The following is an 18,427-nucleotide window of genomic DNA, read 5'->3' as shown; positions in this document are numbered from 1 at the left end:
GTGTACTTAATTTGACTAATAAAAATTTTATCATTATATTATTTAATTTATAACCTAAGAAAAATATTAATTTATCCATTAGACCAATTTCAAATTTTTAACTTATACTCTTGACAAATGATCCACATAAATATTAATTAGTGAAATATATTATCATTAATATAAATTTAAACTAGTGTCGACCTTCTATTTTAAAAGATTATTTTGGCTTTAAAAAAACTAAGTCTATTATTTGGGTTTGTTTTAACTAGTAGAGTCTTAGAATATTTATAAAATATGATTTAAATACATATTATTCTTAAATCAGGATGGTTATTTGATTTAATTTTTTAAACAAATTTATTAAAAAAATACATTTAATATCTATTTAAAAGAATTTAAAATTATAAAGATAAGCATAGACAAACAATATTCTTATGACTAAGTTTAGCCGAGTGAATGTCATTTTATAATCTATACTTTTACTAATTTATGATCACTAATTTAGTTTTATTTTAAATCATGATATCTTATTCATCTTATTTATTCGTTCATTTTGTATCAATTATAAGATGATACTAGGTCTAAAAATAAATATTTAAATCTTATTTTTCTTAAATTGATTTAATTTTATGAGTTTGAATACATTTTAGTTCTTTCTTGATAAAGAGTTATATCATTTTGTTCTACGTTTTCAAAACACGCTGTTTTTTTTTTTTTTCCTAGGCGCATGTCTATGCTTCACATAAATCTATAAACCATATATTAATCGAGTCTAGTTTTTTATTATCAACCTTAAAAGCCTTTCCCAAGCTCATCCTATTCCAAAGAGTGATTGCTCCGGAGGCTACAAAGAGGAATAAGACAAGGATGTCCTCGTATCATCTTTCGAGGATATTATTATTGGACTCTTTTGAGGGCAATCAAAATTCTCGTGTCCAATATAACCACGTATAAAATAGATTAATAAAAAAATTTCACAACATATAACTTGAAATATCTCTGTATAAGATTTTTCAATCCAAATGTCCTTTTTTAAGGGCATGGATAAATCAATTTTTAGATAAATTCACATAAAATTTCCTCTCTCAAAAGTCATTGAGACATGTTCATCGAGTTTTGTAACATTAAAGTAAGTAATATAAAAAAATAATTTTAAGATTTGATATTCACATTATAGTATGGAAAGATGAATCTAAATCGAATGAAAAGTAAATTATTTAAATAAAATTAAAAAGTTAAGATGTCATGAGATTAAGTGAAGAGTTTTCCATGGATTAACTTTAGCCCTCGGTAAGAATATTTAAGGCTTCCGTCTATGATGAGATATATGAAAGAAAAAAAAACTCATTATCATATTAAGTACTATGGGAGGAAAAAAAGATTTCAAATTTGATTAATCACATAATTAAGAGCATCCAAAAGAGAGGGTTCTATATAATAATCGATTGACAAGAGAGAACTCTCGATATTTTCTTCATCGTAAAAACTCTCTCTTTAAAAATCATAAAATAAATGAATTTTTGTTAGAGCTAGCCGCAGGATATTTACCAAAGGGTAATTTTGGCAACACAACAAATACAATAAAGCGGAAATAATAAAAGCGACAAGAACAAACAAAACACCAGAACACCAGATATACGTGGTTCGGTCAAATGACTTTGACCTACATCCACGGAAGAAAGAGGAGCAAATTACTATTATAAAAGAGGGACACTTACAAATGCCTTAGGAAATGTTCCTAGGCCATAAAACACCTTCAGCTTCCTAAACAAGAAGACTTCAAACCATAAGCAGGTTTTCTTGTGATGCCTGCTGTACTTCTTGTGGTGTCTGTGGTACATCTGACTTTAAAGCCCAGGCCCTTATTTATAGTTCCAAGACGAGACAACAAGTCTGATTTTCCCGATGTGGGACTATGGGACTTGTCAAACTAACAATTTTGAATTAGATCAAACATACTAAACGATAGAAAGTTATATAGGAAAGATGTAACGTTATTGCCTACAATGATTTGGGCTTAAGAAACACCTTATCTAGTATGCTATCATCTTGGATGATGTGAAAGAGCGCTCGTCAACGAGTCCAATGTTTTTTGCAGGACGAGAAGGATAAGAGGAGATAAGTTCAAAAGAGATTCCACTCTATCACCAACTGAAGATATCTTATAATGTCACATTTATCAATAGAGAGAGAGAGAGAGAGAGAGAGAGAGAGAGAGGGTTGAAGCCTCAAGTATTAAGTTTTTCTAGCTCCTAACATATACTTGGATGCATATCTTGCCTGACCTATCCTAGTTAGGTAGAGCCTTTAAGGGGATGTCGAACATGGTACTTGATTAGAGCTCTCTTATAATATTTATATTATCAACATGAGTAGCAATAAATAGGTTACGTTGGTGGCTGAGTGGTGTTATAAGAGTAGCCCAAGCCTCAAAAATAGGTTGGTTTATTATTATTATTATTTTTCTCAATAACGAGTTATGGTATGCGGTATTCACCTTATATGCTCTGAACCTCTCCTATTCCTTACAACAAATTTGATTGACAACCCATTTAACCAAATTTGACTTTGACCATTTTGAAAGTATGACATGTCTAATGTGAAGTTATATGCAACTAGATAACATGATTGTCGATTGGGCGTGATTTGTCTTGAGAGTGTTGTTGGCTTGAATGAAATAATTATTTTGCAGGATGTGATAAAATTTTATGATCAATCATCTTGATGATATAATCAACTTGAGAAAATGATCATCTTAAATAACTGACCTGTTAGAATTTTAAGAGTCACACATGTATAATTAAATATATTAAGTCATTATTTTGATTGATCAAAATTAAAATGATCTAATTAAAGTAAAATTATTTGACTAAGGGACATAATTATTATTATGAAAATTAATTGTGTGGATACAATCAATCATATTTCTAACTTAATGACAAGATAAGTTAGGAATATGAAACTCTTGAGGCGTAATTATAGATTCATCAATTATGAATATAATCATAATTGTATATTCATCGATTATGATTATAAATAAGGTTATGGTCGCCGGTTGCAGTATCCAAAAAAGTTTCTCTTCACCCGTCAAGGAGAAATATAAATTCTTAAGGATACTCTGCAATTGGAAGATCAAATCACCGATTAATTTAGAAAATATTCTAATTGATTCATCAAGTACGCTTTTGTGTTAATATGTTTATTAATTGTTGAGGATTTCATAAGTTTTATGGAAACATTTTGAAATCTTATTTTGGATCTATAAATTATGTTTTTGAACCAAAATTTAATTTTGATTCTATAAAATAATTATTTTATCCGTATTTGATATATTAAAAGAACCAACAATTGATATCAAGCTTATTTTTATGATGTTTTCATCGGTATTTTGGAGTGATTTGGTTCTATCATCGTTGAGAAAGATGATAGTTTTATGTAATCATGCTATATTGAATTGATTTGGTTCTATCATCGTTGGGAAAGATGATAGCTTTATGTAATCATATTATTTTGAATTGATTTGGTTCTATCATCATGGGGAAAGATGATGATTTTATATAATCATGCTATAGCATGCTTCACATTTATGTAATCATATTATTTTGAATTGATTTGGTTCTATCATCATTGGGAAAGATGATGATTTTATATAATCATGCTATAGCATGCTTCACATTTAGTTTAATACATTTTTTGATATTATATCACTTTAATTTTTAGATGTTCTTTTCCTCTTCGTGTGTTTTCCTATGCAAATTCATTTTTTGCACTATAAGACATAAACTTCTCAAATTTCCTCTGGAATTTATATAATTAATTAAATTTATATGAATTTAATTAATTAGATATTATTGTAATATTATGTTGGTTTAATTATATTGTTGTAATATGTAAATTTAATTAATAACAATATTATTATAATATTATATTGGTTTAAACATAATATTGGTTTTGTAAAGTTATTTGTTGACATAAATTGAATGGTTTACATGCACTAAATATTTTAGTCAATAAATTAAGATCAAATCAATTTGACTAATATGGTTTAAATTCAATTAGTGATAGTTTAATATTAGATTGAGTAATTTAATGTATGAAGTCGTCAAAGTGACATCTCATATATAACATTTTTAAAGAAAATATTAAATGTATTATGTATTTACATCCAAATTACCTGACCCAAAGGAAGGTTAATGACTAACAGAATTTTATACATACCTGTAATGATAAACACATGATAATTATAAAATTATACATGTAAATGATAAATCAATCCAAAGAAGGGTTTATCATTTGACATGTCTTATTATCGGGGTTTGATTATTACAACAAGACTACAGTAACAATTAATATTGAAGTCCAAAGACAAGATATTAATGTTGCACTTGCTATATTGAGATGTGTTATATCATTATTTGAATTTACTTAAGTTTATGGTAATAGATATGAGCATAATTTTTGGTTATCTATTGTTCTCTTGTTTAGGTTCTCTTGTAACAATATCTACTAACCTCTGTACCGGTTCTAAACGGAACCAACTTTAAGGATTAGAAAGAAAACATTCTGATCGTTTTGGGCGGCATGGATCTGGACCTTGCACTAAGAGAAGACTAACCCACTTCTCTTACAAAAAATAGTACTCATGATAATAGGAGACTATATGAGAAGTGGGACAGGTCTAATCGCATGAGTCTCATGATCATTAAGCACGGCATTCCAGAAGCCTTTAGGGGTGCGGTGTCCGAAGAGATTACTAAGGCCAAAGATTTTCTTACCAGAAAAGCATTTTCTTAAAAATGATAAGGCAGAAACAAGCACTCTACTTTAAAGCTTGTTTACCATGAGATATAACGGCAAAGGAAATATAAGGGAATACATCATGGAAATGTCTAATCTTAAAACTTAAAGCATTAAAACTTAGCCTATCAGAGGACTTACTTGTCTATTTGGTTTTGATATCTCTCCCTACACAATTCAATCAGTTTAAGGGCAGTTATAACTATCAAAAGAACAAATAGTCTTTTAATGAGCTCATTTCATATTGTGTACAAGAGGAAGAAATGCTAAAGCAAGAAAAGACTGAAAGTGCCAACTTGGCCAACACTTCTAAGGACAAGGGCAAGAAAAGAAAATATAAATCTGGAAAGAATGAGGCTGACAATGGTCCAATGTAGAAGAAACAAAATAAGAATGATACATGTTTTTTCTGTAAAACATCTAGGCATTTGAAGAAGGACTATGCCAAATATCATGCTTTGCGTGCTAAAAAAGGTACGTTCCTTACTTTGGTTTGTTCTGAAGTCAATTTAGCTTAAGTACCTAGAAACACTTAGTGGTTAGACTCCGATGCAACTACTAATATCAGTGTTTCAAAGCAAGGTTGCCTGAGCTACCGAAGGCCTAATAATGCTAAGAGATACATTTATATGGAGGACGAAAAATTGGTAGATGTGGAAGATATAGGCATATTTAGATTGTTATTATATACTGGATATTATTTGGATTTGAAAAATACTTTTGTTATACCGTCATTTAGACGAAACTTAATTTTTGTTTCTTATTTGGACAAATCTGGTTATTCTTGTTCATTTGGAAATAGTCAATTTGCTTTGTCTTTAAATTCAAATGTGATTAGAACTAGTTCACTTATAGCTTATGACAATTTATATTTGCTTGACACTATAGAAATAGAGTTGAAAGACTTATGTTAGAAGGGATTCTTGATCCCATTGATTTATCAAGTTTAGATGTTTGTGTTGAATGCATTAAAAGAAAACAAATCAAACCTAAGAGATCAGGTGCATAAAGAACTACGAACGTCTTAGAATTGATACATACAGATATTTATGGGTTATTTCCTACACCTTAATGGAATGGTCAACAATACTTCATATCATTTATAGACGATTACTCTAGATATGGATACCTATATCTAATACATAAAAAATCTCAGTCTTTGGATGTGTTCAAAGCATTTAAAACTGAAGTTGAAAATCAACTCGGCAAAAGGATAAAAAGCATTAGATCTGACCGTGGAGGGGAATATTACGGTAGAAATGACAGCTCAGGTGTACAACGTCTAGGACCATTTGCTTTATACCTAGAGGAGTATGGAATTATCCCTTAGTATACAATGTCAGGGTCACCTAGCATGAATGGTATAGCTGAAAGACGAAACCGCACACTTAAGGATATGGTAAGAAGTATAATTTCTTAATCTACTTTGCCAGAGTCGCTTTGGGGAGAAGTAATAAAAACTACAGCTTACATTCTTAATAGATTACCAACTAAAACAACTATAAAAATACCTTATGAACTTTAGACTAGGAGAAAGCCTAGTCTAAGACACATTCGTGTATGAGGTTGTCCAGCTGAGGTAAGGCCATACAGGCCAAATGAAAAGAAATTGGAACCCCGAACAGTGAGTAGTTGCTTTATTAGTTATTCTAAGCGATCTAAGGGGTATAAATTTTATGATCCCAAATCAAGAAATATTTTTGAGACGGGTATTATTACATTCTTTGAGGATATTGAGTTTAGGGAGAGAAATAAGATTAAAGACTTTATCTTTGAGGAAGAATTGGTTTAATCTAATCTGATTCATATAATTTCCACTAATGTGGCAAAATCTGTACGGTACAAAAGGATATAGTCATTTCAACTCCCATACAGTATGGGAAAATTATTTATGAAGAACAAACTCAACATCCTCAAGAATCTGTGCCACAAGAGCCTACACCTTTGCGACGATCCACTAGGGAAAGGAGGAGTGCAATTTCGGATGATTACATGATATTTCTCTATGAACATGAAGAAATTAGTGGTATAATGGAAGATGATCCAATCAACTTCCGTCAAGCCATGGAGGATTCCAATTCGGATAAGTAGATTAAAGCAATGAATCAAGAGTATAAGTCCATGCAAGACAATAAAGTTTGAGAATTTATCTCATTACCAGAATGTGTGAAACCCATTGGTTGTAAATGAATTTTTAAAACCAAAAGGGATTCGAAAGGTAATGTGGAGAGGTATAAGACACGTCTTGTGGTAAAGTGCTATACTCAAAAGGAAGGGATTGATTTTAAAGAGACATTCTCTCCGGTTTCAACAAAGGGCTCATTTAGGATAATTATGGCTTTAGCCACACATTTTGACTTGGAGCTTCATCAGATGGATGTTAAAACAACATTTTTCAAAGGAAACATTGATGAAATAATTTATATGGTACAACTAGAATAATTTGTGTCAAGAGACCCAAAGAAAATAGTTTATAAATTGATAAAATCCATCTATGGGCTAAAACAGGCATCCGTCAATGGTATTACAAAATTCATCAATAATTATCTCATTTGGTTTTGAGGTAAACGTCGTTGATGATTGCGTGTATCACAAATTCAGTGAGAGCAAATTCATTTTTTTGATATTATATGTGGATGATATTCTACTTGCCACAAATGATATATGCATATTGTACGAAACCAAAAGATTTCTATCTAGAAATTTTGAAATAAAAGATCTTGATGATGCCTTTTTTGTATTAGGAATCCAGATACACCGAGATAGATCTCGGGGTATTATAGGATTATCACAAAGGAGCTATATCGATAAAGTACTCAAAAGGTTTAGCATTCATGATTGCAAATCAGGAGACACCTCAGTCGCAAAGGGAGACAAGTTCAATCTCAATCAGTGCCCTAAAGGAAATATGAAAACTCAAGAAATGTTGAAGATTCCCTATGCATCAACTGTAGGGAGTCTAATGTATGCACATATTTGTACGCGTCCGGATATAGCATACATTGTTGGAGTGTTAGGCAAATACTTATGCAATCCTGGAATGGATTATTGGAAGACATCTAAAAGAGTCATGAGATATTTAAAGAGGACAAAAGATTATATGCTCACATATAGGAGATCAGACAATTTAGAGATCATTGGGTATTCTCTCTGATTTTGCTGGATGCCAAGATAGTAGGAAATCCATTTCGGGCTACATTTATATGTTGGCTGGTGGGGCAATTTCTTGGCATAGTGCCAAGCAATCTCTTATTACTTCTTCCACCATGACTGCGAAATTTGTAGCATGTTTTGAGGCATCCAATCATGGAATTTAGCTAAGGAATTTTGTCATAGGGTTGCAAATACTACAAGAGATTGAAATACCACTAAAGATATACTGTAATAATAAATTAGTTGTTTTATACTCTAATAACAATAGGAGCTCGACTAAGTCAAAGCACATTAACATCAAGTTCCTAGTTGTGAAAGAAAGGGTACAAAATAAACAAATTTCAATAGAACACTTAGGAACAAACTTTTATGTTGGCAGATCCTCTCACAAAAGGTGTACCACCCAAGGTCTTTCATGAGCATACTGCTCATATGAGTATATCAGAATTTAAGGAAACTTCAATTTAGTGGAAGTCTGTCATATGTTTGTTGTATATTCTATGCTAGATCCTGTATTTGTATAGACATTTTCTAATCAGAAATAAAGCTTCAGTTTATTATACTTTGTACATTATGACTATTAAAGTTTTTAATGATTTCATAAAAATAAAGTTGGACCAGTTGAAAATTGACATGTACAAATCACATTCATATAATTTTCATGCTACACATTTTATAATTGATTTATGTGATTTGGTTATGTTAATATTAGTGATCATTGATGGGTTTAACTATGATTGATATAGCGAAGACCGCTTTGGTCATATATTAATATGGCCAATGGATGAGATTGTTTTGTATGTCCTATTAAATAATGGCAACAGTTTGAGCTCATAAAGGATAGCATATTTATAAGGATACATATGTGACTCACTAGGAGATTATTAGAATTTTAAGGGTCACACATGTAAATGTGTTAAGCCATTATTTTGATTAGCCAAAATTAAACCGATCTAATTAAAGTAAAGTTATTTGGCTAAGGGATATAATTATTATTATAAAAATTAATTATGTGGATACCATCAGTCATATTTCTAACTTAATGATGAGATAAGTTAGGAATATAAAACTCTTGAGGCATAATTATAGATTCATCAATTATGATTATAAATAAGGTTATAGTCCCCGGTTGCAGTATCGAAAAAAGTTTCTCTTCACCCTGAAGGAGAAATATAAAGTTCTTAAGAATACTCTGCAATTGGAAGTCCAAATCACCGATTAATTCAGAAAATATTCTATTGGATTCATCAGGTACGCTTCCATGTTAATATGTTTATTAATTGTTGTAGGATTTAATGCATAGTATAGTGGATTTAATAAGTTTTATGAAATATTTTAAAATCTTATTTTGGATTTATAAAGCATGTTTTTGAACCAAAATTTAGTTTTGATTCTATAAAATAATTATTTTATTCATATTTGATATATTAAAAGAACCAACAATTGATATCAGAGCTTTCCTACAATGATTGCTGAACATCTAAGCTTATTTTTATGATGTTTTCATCAGTATTTTGGACTGATTTGGTTCTATCATCATTGGGAAAGATGATAATTTTATGTAATCATGCTATATTGAATTGATTTGGTTCTATCATCGTTGGGAAAGATGATAACTTTATGTAATCATGTTATTTTGAAGTGATTTGGTTCTATCATCATTTGGAAAGATGATGATTTTATATAATCATGCTATATCATGCTTCACATTTAGTTTAGTACCTTTTTTGATATTATATCACTTTAATTTTGAGATGTTCTTTTCCTCTTGGTGTCTTTTCCTATGCAAATTCATTTTTTACGCACAAACTTCTCAAATTTCCTCTGAAATTTATATAATTAATTAAATTTATATGAATTTAATTAATTAGATATTATTGTAATATTATGTTGGTTTAATTATATTATTGTAATATGTAAATTTAATTAATAATACTTTTATTGTAATATTATATTGGTTTAAACATAATATTGGTTCAGTAAAGTTATTTATTGATATAAATTGAATGGTTTACATGCATTAAATATTTTAGTCAACAAATTAAGATCATGCCAATTTGACTAATATGGTTCAAATTCAAAGCTATCTCTTCGTAAATTTCTTTGTAAACACACAATGATCATATATGGTTCTTTCATACCCTTGTCTCATCATGAAGGAATCAAACTTCTTATACCACTGTCTAGGTGCCTGTTTGAGTCCATATAAGCTTTTCCTAAGCTTATATACTAGATTTTCTTTTCCCTTGACTTTGAAACCTTCTGGTTGCTCAATATAAATTTCTTCCTCTAAGTCACTATGAAGAAATGTTGTTTTCACATTAAGTTGCTCAACTTCTAAATTCAAGTGGGCAGCTAAACCAAGAACAATTCGGATAGAGGATATTTTCACAACTTAAGAAAATATTTCTTCAAAGTCAATACCTTTCTTCTGAATGAATTCTTTCACAACTAGTCGTGCCTTGCATCTTTGTTGTGAGTTATTATTTTCAGACTTTAACTTATAAACCCACTTATTCTTGAGAGCTTTCTTCTCTTTAGATAACTTTACTAAGTCATAGGTGTGGTTCTTAAGCAAGGATCTCATCTTTTCTTGCATGGCTTTAACCCACTCATTCTTATGCTCATGTAAAATAGCTTCTTAGTAAGTTTCTGGCTCTCCCCCATCAGTAAGCATTACATACTCATGTGGAGGATATCTGGTAGATGGTTGTCGCTCTCTAGTGGATCTTCTTAATGGAATCTCAACTGGTGGTGGAGGTGCTTGTTCAGTTGGTTCAGCATCATCAACTGTAGGAGTATCATCAGTTACATTCTCACCACAATCTTCTTATTCATCTCCCCCATAATCATCATGAACTATAAATGAAGGAATATAAATAGAGGTTTCTGGCTTCTCAACGTTATCACCATCATCAAACAATTTGTCTTCAAGAAACACAACATCTCTGCTTCTAATAATCTTCTTGTTCACTGGATCCCATAATCTGTACCCAAACTCTTCATGACCATATCCCAAGAAGATACATGTTTTTGCCTTATTATCAAGCTTGAATCTCTCATATTTGGGAATATGAACAAATGTTTTACACCCAAAGACTCTCAAGTGATTATAAGATATATCTTTTCCTCTCCATACTCTCTCTGGAACATCACCTTTCAAAGGAACTGATGGAGAAAGATTTATCAGGTCAATTGTTGTTCTCATAGCCTCCCCCTAAAATGACTTCGGCAACTTGGCATGAGAAAGCATACACCTAATCCTTTCTTCAATGGTTCTATTTATCCTTTCTATCACACCGTTCTGCTGAGGATTTTTGGAATTGTTTTCTCAAACCTAATACTATGGAACCCACAATAATTCTTAAAAGGACTCCTGTACTCGCCACCATTATCTGATCGAACACATTTAAGTTTTCTGTTAGTTTCTCTTACAACACTGACATGAAACTCCTTGAAAACATCGAGTACCTGGTATTTAGATTTCAAAATAAAAGCCCACACTTTTCTAGAATAGTCATCAATAAAAATAACAAAATAAAGAGCACCTCCAAGAGTTCTAGTTTGCATAGTATAGACATCAGTATGAACTAAATCAATAACATCTTATCTTACAGATGATGGATATGTATGAAATGCAACTCTATGTGTTTTTCTAGCTAAGCAATGATCAGAAGATTTAAGAGATGTACCTTGTAACTTTGGTAAGAACTACTTTCTAGCAAGAGTTTGAAGTCTCTTCTCATTAATATGACCAAGCCTCTTGTGCCAAAGATCTATACTTTCACCTTTTTTAATTGTATTAATCTCTCCTTTGTGTAGCTTAGCTTCCATGACATAAAAAGAGTTAAGCTTCTTTCCTCTTGCCACAATCAGAGAACCTTTAGTGAGTTTTTATTTGCTTTCACCAAAATAACATGCAAAGCCCTCATCATCAAGTCTGCTTGTAGATATCAAGTTAAGACGAATATTTGGAACATGCGTTACATCTTTGAGTGTCAATTTGCTCCCAATACTAGTCTCCAAGCAAATATCTCTAATGCCCACAATCTTAGATGTACCACTGTTTCCTATTATAATATTACCAAAATCACCAACAGTGTAAGACCTGAAGAAATCACTATGAGAAGTAACATGAAATGAAGCACCAGATTCAATTACCCAGTTACTGTCCTGAGCTACAAGACTGACACAACCGTCTATTGGAAAATCTTGGGGGCGACATCACATGCGCAGCGGAAGAACAAGAAAACAAAATCCCTGATTCCTAAAGAGATGTTCGTCGTCGTGCGAAGATTGGTGCGTAAAATCCGCAAAACTTAAAATTGCGTATAGAGTAGGTTGTGTTACCTAGGGAGATCGTATATCCCTGTTTCCTTGCAGATCCTTAGGAGAGGGTGAAGGAGGTCAAGCGTCCTCCTCTCTAGCGGTGATCCACATAGCAAGGTTGCGACGACGCTCCTCAAAACTTCAGGCCTACTCTGAGGTGGAGAGGAAGAGGAGAATAGGAAAGGCAAGCAAAGGCTCTAGCCTATGAGGCTCTGAATCCCTCTTATTTATAGAGATCCCCTATCAAACCCTAATGGGTCCTCATATCTCTAGTGGGTATTGGATCTGCATCCAATAAGACAAGGGCTCCGTCGGATATCTCATATCTGAACCTCTACTCATCGCAATGCCTACCATATGTGTGTGACCCTCTAGGCCCAATATCGAGCTGGCCGTGAGTCATACCTATCAGAACTCCTTCTAACTCAGTGAATTATTATCTCTGTAATAATTCACTTGACTCATCGACTACGGAATTACTAGGCCACTACGCCGTAGTCCCCAGACGATACAGGGGAATCCAATCTATTGGACCTGTCTGTCCTCAGTTACCGTGTACCTATAATCCCTCATCAATCTAATATCCCAAAGATCGTATATCGAGCATGGTGTTGTCAGACCCATACGATTTCTACTCGAGTCTTGCTCTAATCGGATTCTCCCGGAGAACTCTTTCTCTCTCAACCCGAATGACCTTGGCTAGGGATTTGTCTGAGCAAGAACATATGAGATATTCCTCTCATGACGCCGAGAGTGGATTATCCTCTATCGACACTCAATAGCCCTCGTAAGGTCGACTACCACTCCCAATGACCAGCTGTACTAGATCTGGGACAGCCAAACCTATAAGTCTGGTATCAAAGAGTGGAGCACTTATACAGGACATCCTTGGTGTCTGAAGTCTAAGGACCAGATACACCACTAGGACTACGGAATCGCTGTCTGACAATAAGGCATCATCAACCATCCAGCATTCCGTAAGCGGATCAATCAGTGAACTCATTCTCCAATGAGCACCTGTACTGTATCCCTAGTGTCCCTACACGAGCAGCTATGAGACCAGCTACATCCATCATATGGACGGGTATACAGCACACCAGTTTATCCGGTTATCACGATGTCCCTCTCGAGTAACCTATGACCGGGATTATTTAAGATATGTGTTTAAAGGTGAATCGATCTCATTATCGTGATCTCATCACGATCCGATTCCCATTGCACAAATCTAAGGACATCACAATATATATGCATTTATGCAATAGTTATAAAGTGATATACGCCAAAATATAATAAGCAAAAAGATTCTGTATCAAGTCACACGTGCCATCACTCACGTGATTGGCTTGTTGGGCACCTATGACTAGCAATCTCCCACTTGACCTAAAGCCAATCACCTATGTGTCTGATCCCCATCAGACCCCTGTGACGCTCAAAGACAAAATGAGACAATGGCTTTGTCATTGATTAGGAGAAGTGTCATTCCCAATGATCATGGGGAAGTATCTAGATAACTAAGCCTTTACTGTGGATAACATTCCTACGTCATTCCCAATGATCAGGATGTCATCCACATATAACACCAAAAAAAGGTGATAGCGCTCCCACTTACCTTCCTGTACACACAAGGCTCATCTTTGTTCTTAACGAAGTCATAAGATCTGATTGCCTCATCAAATCTTATATTCCAACTTCGGGAAGCTTGCTTTAGTCCATAAATGGATCTAAGCAACCTACACACCTTATCTGGGCAGTTCTTGGACACGAATCCCTCAAGTTGCATCATATACACCTCCTCCTTGAGGTTCCCATTGAGGAATGTAGTTTTCACATCCATCTGCCAGATCTCATAATCATAGTGTGCTGCAATAGCCAATAGAATTCTGATGGATTTTAGCATTGCTACGGGTGAGAAGGTTTCGTCGTAGTCAACACCTTGCCTTTGACGATACCCCTTAGCCACTAGCCTTGCTTTATAGGTCTCTACCTTTCCATCTACTCCGATCTTTTTTCTTAAAGATCCACTTGCAACCGATGGGTATAATACTTTCGAGCGCATCAACTAGGTTCCAAACCTTATTAGAGTACATAGAATCCATCTCAGAATTCATGGCTTCTTGCCACTTCCCGGAGTCTATACTTATAATAGCCTCCTCGTAGTTCTGAGGATCAATATCCTCAACATCCTCTCCTCTAATATGTCCCACATATCTCTTAGGAGGATGGGATACTCTATCAGACCTGCGTAAAGTTGAAACTTGTGTATTAGGTACCTGAACAGACTCGGGCTGTAGAGTGGTGCTTGAGCTTGGTTCTCCAACCTCGCTCAACTCTATCATTCTCCTACTATCTCCGCCAAGAATGTGTTCCTTCTCAAGGAACACTGCTCTCTTAGCTACAAAGACCTTTTGGTCCTCGAGATGATAGAAATAATACCCACAAGTTTCCTTGGGGTATCCCACAAATTTGCATCGCTTTGTCCTTGATTCTAACTTATCGGGGTTGTGTCTTTTAACATGGGCAGGGCAGCCCAAATCTTAACAACCTTAAAATCAGGCTTCTTCCCTTTCCATATCTCATATGGTGTAGACACTACCGACTTAGTTGGAACTCTGTTCAGAAGGTAAGTTGCGGTTTCTAGGACATATCCCCAGAATGAGATGAGTAGGTCAGCGAAACTCATCATGGATTGTACCATATCTAATAATGTACGATTTCTCCTTTCAGAGACACCATTGAGTTGAGGTGTATAAGGAGGTGTCCATTGGGATAATATCCCATGGTCCTTGAGGAACTGAGTAAACTCTGTACTTAAGTACTCACCTCCTCGATCTGATCGAAGAGTTTTGATACTCTTTCTAGTCTGGTTCTCCACCTCATTCTTATACTCTCTGAATTTCTCAAAGGCCTTGGACTTGTACTTCATTAAGTACACATATCCATACCTTGAGAAATCATCAGTAAATGTAATGAAGTAGGAGTAACCTCCAATGGCATGAGTTGACATGGGTCCACATACATCACTATGTATGAGTTCCAATAACTCAGTGGCTCTCTCTCCAGTTCCACTAAATGGAGAGTTGGTCAGTTTTCCACGAATGCAAGGCTCACACGTTGCATATGACACATAGTCGAATGGATCTAGATATCCATCATTTAGTAACTTTTGAATCCTTCTTTTATGGATGTGACCTAGGCTACAATGCCATAGGTATGCACTGTTCACCTCATCTCGTTTCCTCTTAGACACTTACATTCATGATATATGGAGTAGTGTCTTGCATAAACAAACTTTTATGCAATATTCCTCTCGTCAATCTCCCCTTGGCATTGCTAGAATTTACAATAAATTGTAGATGTGATAAGCAATACTGGTATCCAATACCAATGCACTATCACAAAAATCTGACAATTGGAGATTGATCATGAATGTACCTGAAGCTTCTCTAAGCTTCTATTTCGCCCTTTCTGCAAGGTACTCTTTATAGTTCCTCTTCTAGTGCCCATCTTTACCACAGTGGAAGCACTGACCTTTGTCCTTTGCTGGGTCTTTCTTAGCAACCTTTGCTTTACCTGGTTTGTCCTTGCCCTTACCATTCTTAAGGGACCTTTCTGCTTTCCTTTTCTTTCTGGTCTCACCAGTGTAGAGAACTGACTTCTCTTTCTTAATAGTACTCTCTGCCTCCCTCAACATATTGAGGAGCTCTAGGAGAGTCACCTCAAACTTGTTCATATTAAAATTCATTATGAACTGTGAAAAGGAATCTGGTAGGGACTGAAGCACAATGTCCATACACAAGTTATCCTCTAGGACCATTCCTAGACCTATGAGTTTCTCTATCCACTCAATCATCTTTAGGACATGGTTCTGAACCGGTGTCCCCTCAGTCATCCTAGCGCGGAAGAGGCTCTTAGATATCTCATATCGCTAAGTCCTTCCCTATTCCTCAAACAATTTACGGACATGTAGGAGAATGGATCTGGCATCCATATTTTCATGTTGTCTCTGTAACTCAAGAGTCATAGAGCCCAACATATAGCACTGAGCAAGAGTGGAGTCATCAATGTACTTAACGTAGCGAGCAATCTCATCCTCGTTTGCCCCTTCTTTGGGTGCAGGCATCACTGTATCAAGGACGTACACAATTTTCTCCGCTGTGAGAACAATTCTCAAGTTACGGAGCCAATCCGTATAATTTGGACCAGTGAGGCGGTTGACATCAAGTATGCCACGTAAGGGATTTAAAAGCGATATTTTCTGAAAATAAAGATGCAGCAGAAATGAATAACATGCAGATTTTGTAAGAAATAAACTATCAAGATATGGACTTCTATCTTAATATGCTCCCACTATTTTACTAACGAGTCACGCGATACCCTTAGCACGTGAAACGGAAGTCTCCGGCAGACTTCTAGTGGGGATCAGGATCCAATCAGCGTCTTAGTGTAACCTCGAGGGACTCGACCAATCATACTAAGCCTAAAAGGTAGGCAACTCTTGCCGATCACAACTCCTTGTGATTCCCATCCTATTCGGCCCCCGAATCACCATGGCCTCGAGGGACTCGATCAACCATGATGCTCGGTTAAGTCAACACCTTCGTTACAAGATGAGTCTGATTTGATGATATACCCTCGAGGGACTCGACCAAGTATACCATGCCCTCAGGTCACCGGTGACATCTCTATGTCGTAAGCAAGATAGCGAATCGCGATATAGGTGAGTCTCGAGGGACTCGACCAACTCAACCTATACCGGGAATCGGTTCCTACTTATAACGATGGAAGGCCACGTGGGTCAATCTAATTGCCTCACGTTTACCAACTTAATATTATCGAGAGATATTTCTATGATTTGGTCTCCTAATATGACATGTCACACATATACATATTTAATATATATCTACATCGCATGCAAATATATATATATATATTTAGTATGTGTATAAGCAATCACACCAGATGATCATGGACCACAACCTAATATGATTAGGCCCGAACCAGTAGGCCTAATCACTCACATCAAGATCTATGTGTGCAACGGTGCATCTCCATGCCCTATGATCGTCCATCTCGTCCTCGTCGGTTCCGTCGACATCTTGATGCATCTTCATGCATCACGATCGTCCGTCTCATGGGTCCCGCTATCGCATTCTCGCTCCCGCTGCGCCTCCTCATGTGATTACAACTTAATCATAGGCACGCAGGTCCGACAATAAATGAGAAATATAATGGAGGCTCGCAGACCTCAATAATAATAATCACAAGTACACACATCACACGGTCCATTATCATCCGTCCACACATCATACATCACATGTATAAATAATCATCATCATGTAGGACTACTAGATAATAATAAAAGATAATAATCAACTAAACCTTTTAATTAATTAATATTTTCTGAAATCAGGGACATGTAGGGAATTTCTGAATTTATAGGGGTATTTTCGTAATTTAGACAAAAGATAGAAACTGGAATTTCTCAAATTCCGAGGGGCAAAACTATCTTTTGCCTAGAAAACCCTAATGCCCTACTACCCTTTGCTGTTGTTGCCGCCGCCGCCACCCTACTGGCGGCGGCTTGTGCGGCGAGGGGCGGGGCGCTGCCCTCGCCTGCGGGCGGCACGCCCGCTGGCGGTGCTGCCGTTGCGGGTGGGCGCCCCCGCGGGCAGTTCTGTCGGTGGGGCAACGCCCGCAGGCGGTGCTACCCCTGCAGGTTCGTGCCCCTACAGGCGCCGCCGCCTCCGCGGGCGGTTCTGCCCGTGGGGCAACGCCCGCAGGCGATGTTGTCCAACCGGGCGCCCGCCCCTGTGGGGGGGTTTCACCCGTGGGAGCAGCGGCGGCAGGCGCCGCTGCCCTGCGGCGCCTCACCCCGCGGGAGAAGCGGCCGCAGGCGCCTCTGCCCGCGGGTTGCTAGCCTCGCCGGACGCAAGCCTGCTGCAAGCAGGCTACCGGCCGGCTACTGCAGACGCAGCCCCTGTGCTGTCTGCCTTCGGCTGCGCTGCACGCACGCAGATCGAGGGCAGCAACTGTTGCTGTCCTTTCTCGCTATTGCGTCAACGATTTTAACATCAAAAGTTTTTCCTAAACAAAACACACGTAGTTCAAAACCAATCATTCGCACGAACAACCTGGCTCCGATACCACTATTGGGAAATCTTGGGGG

This window comes from Musa acuminata, chromosome BXJ1-11, assembly GCF_036884655.1.
Source record: "Musa acuminata AAA Group cultivar baxijiao chromosome BXJ1-11, Cavendish_Baxijiao_AAA, whole genome shotgun sequence".
Classification (NCBI taxonomy): Eukaryota; Viridiplantae; Streptophyta; class Magnoliopsida; order Zingiberales; family Musaceae; genus Musa; species Musa acuminata.
Note: the sequence above shows the minus strand (reverse complement) of the source record.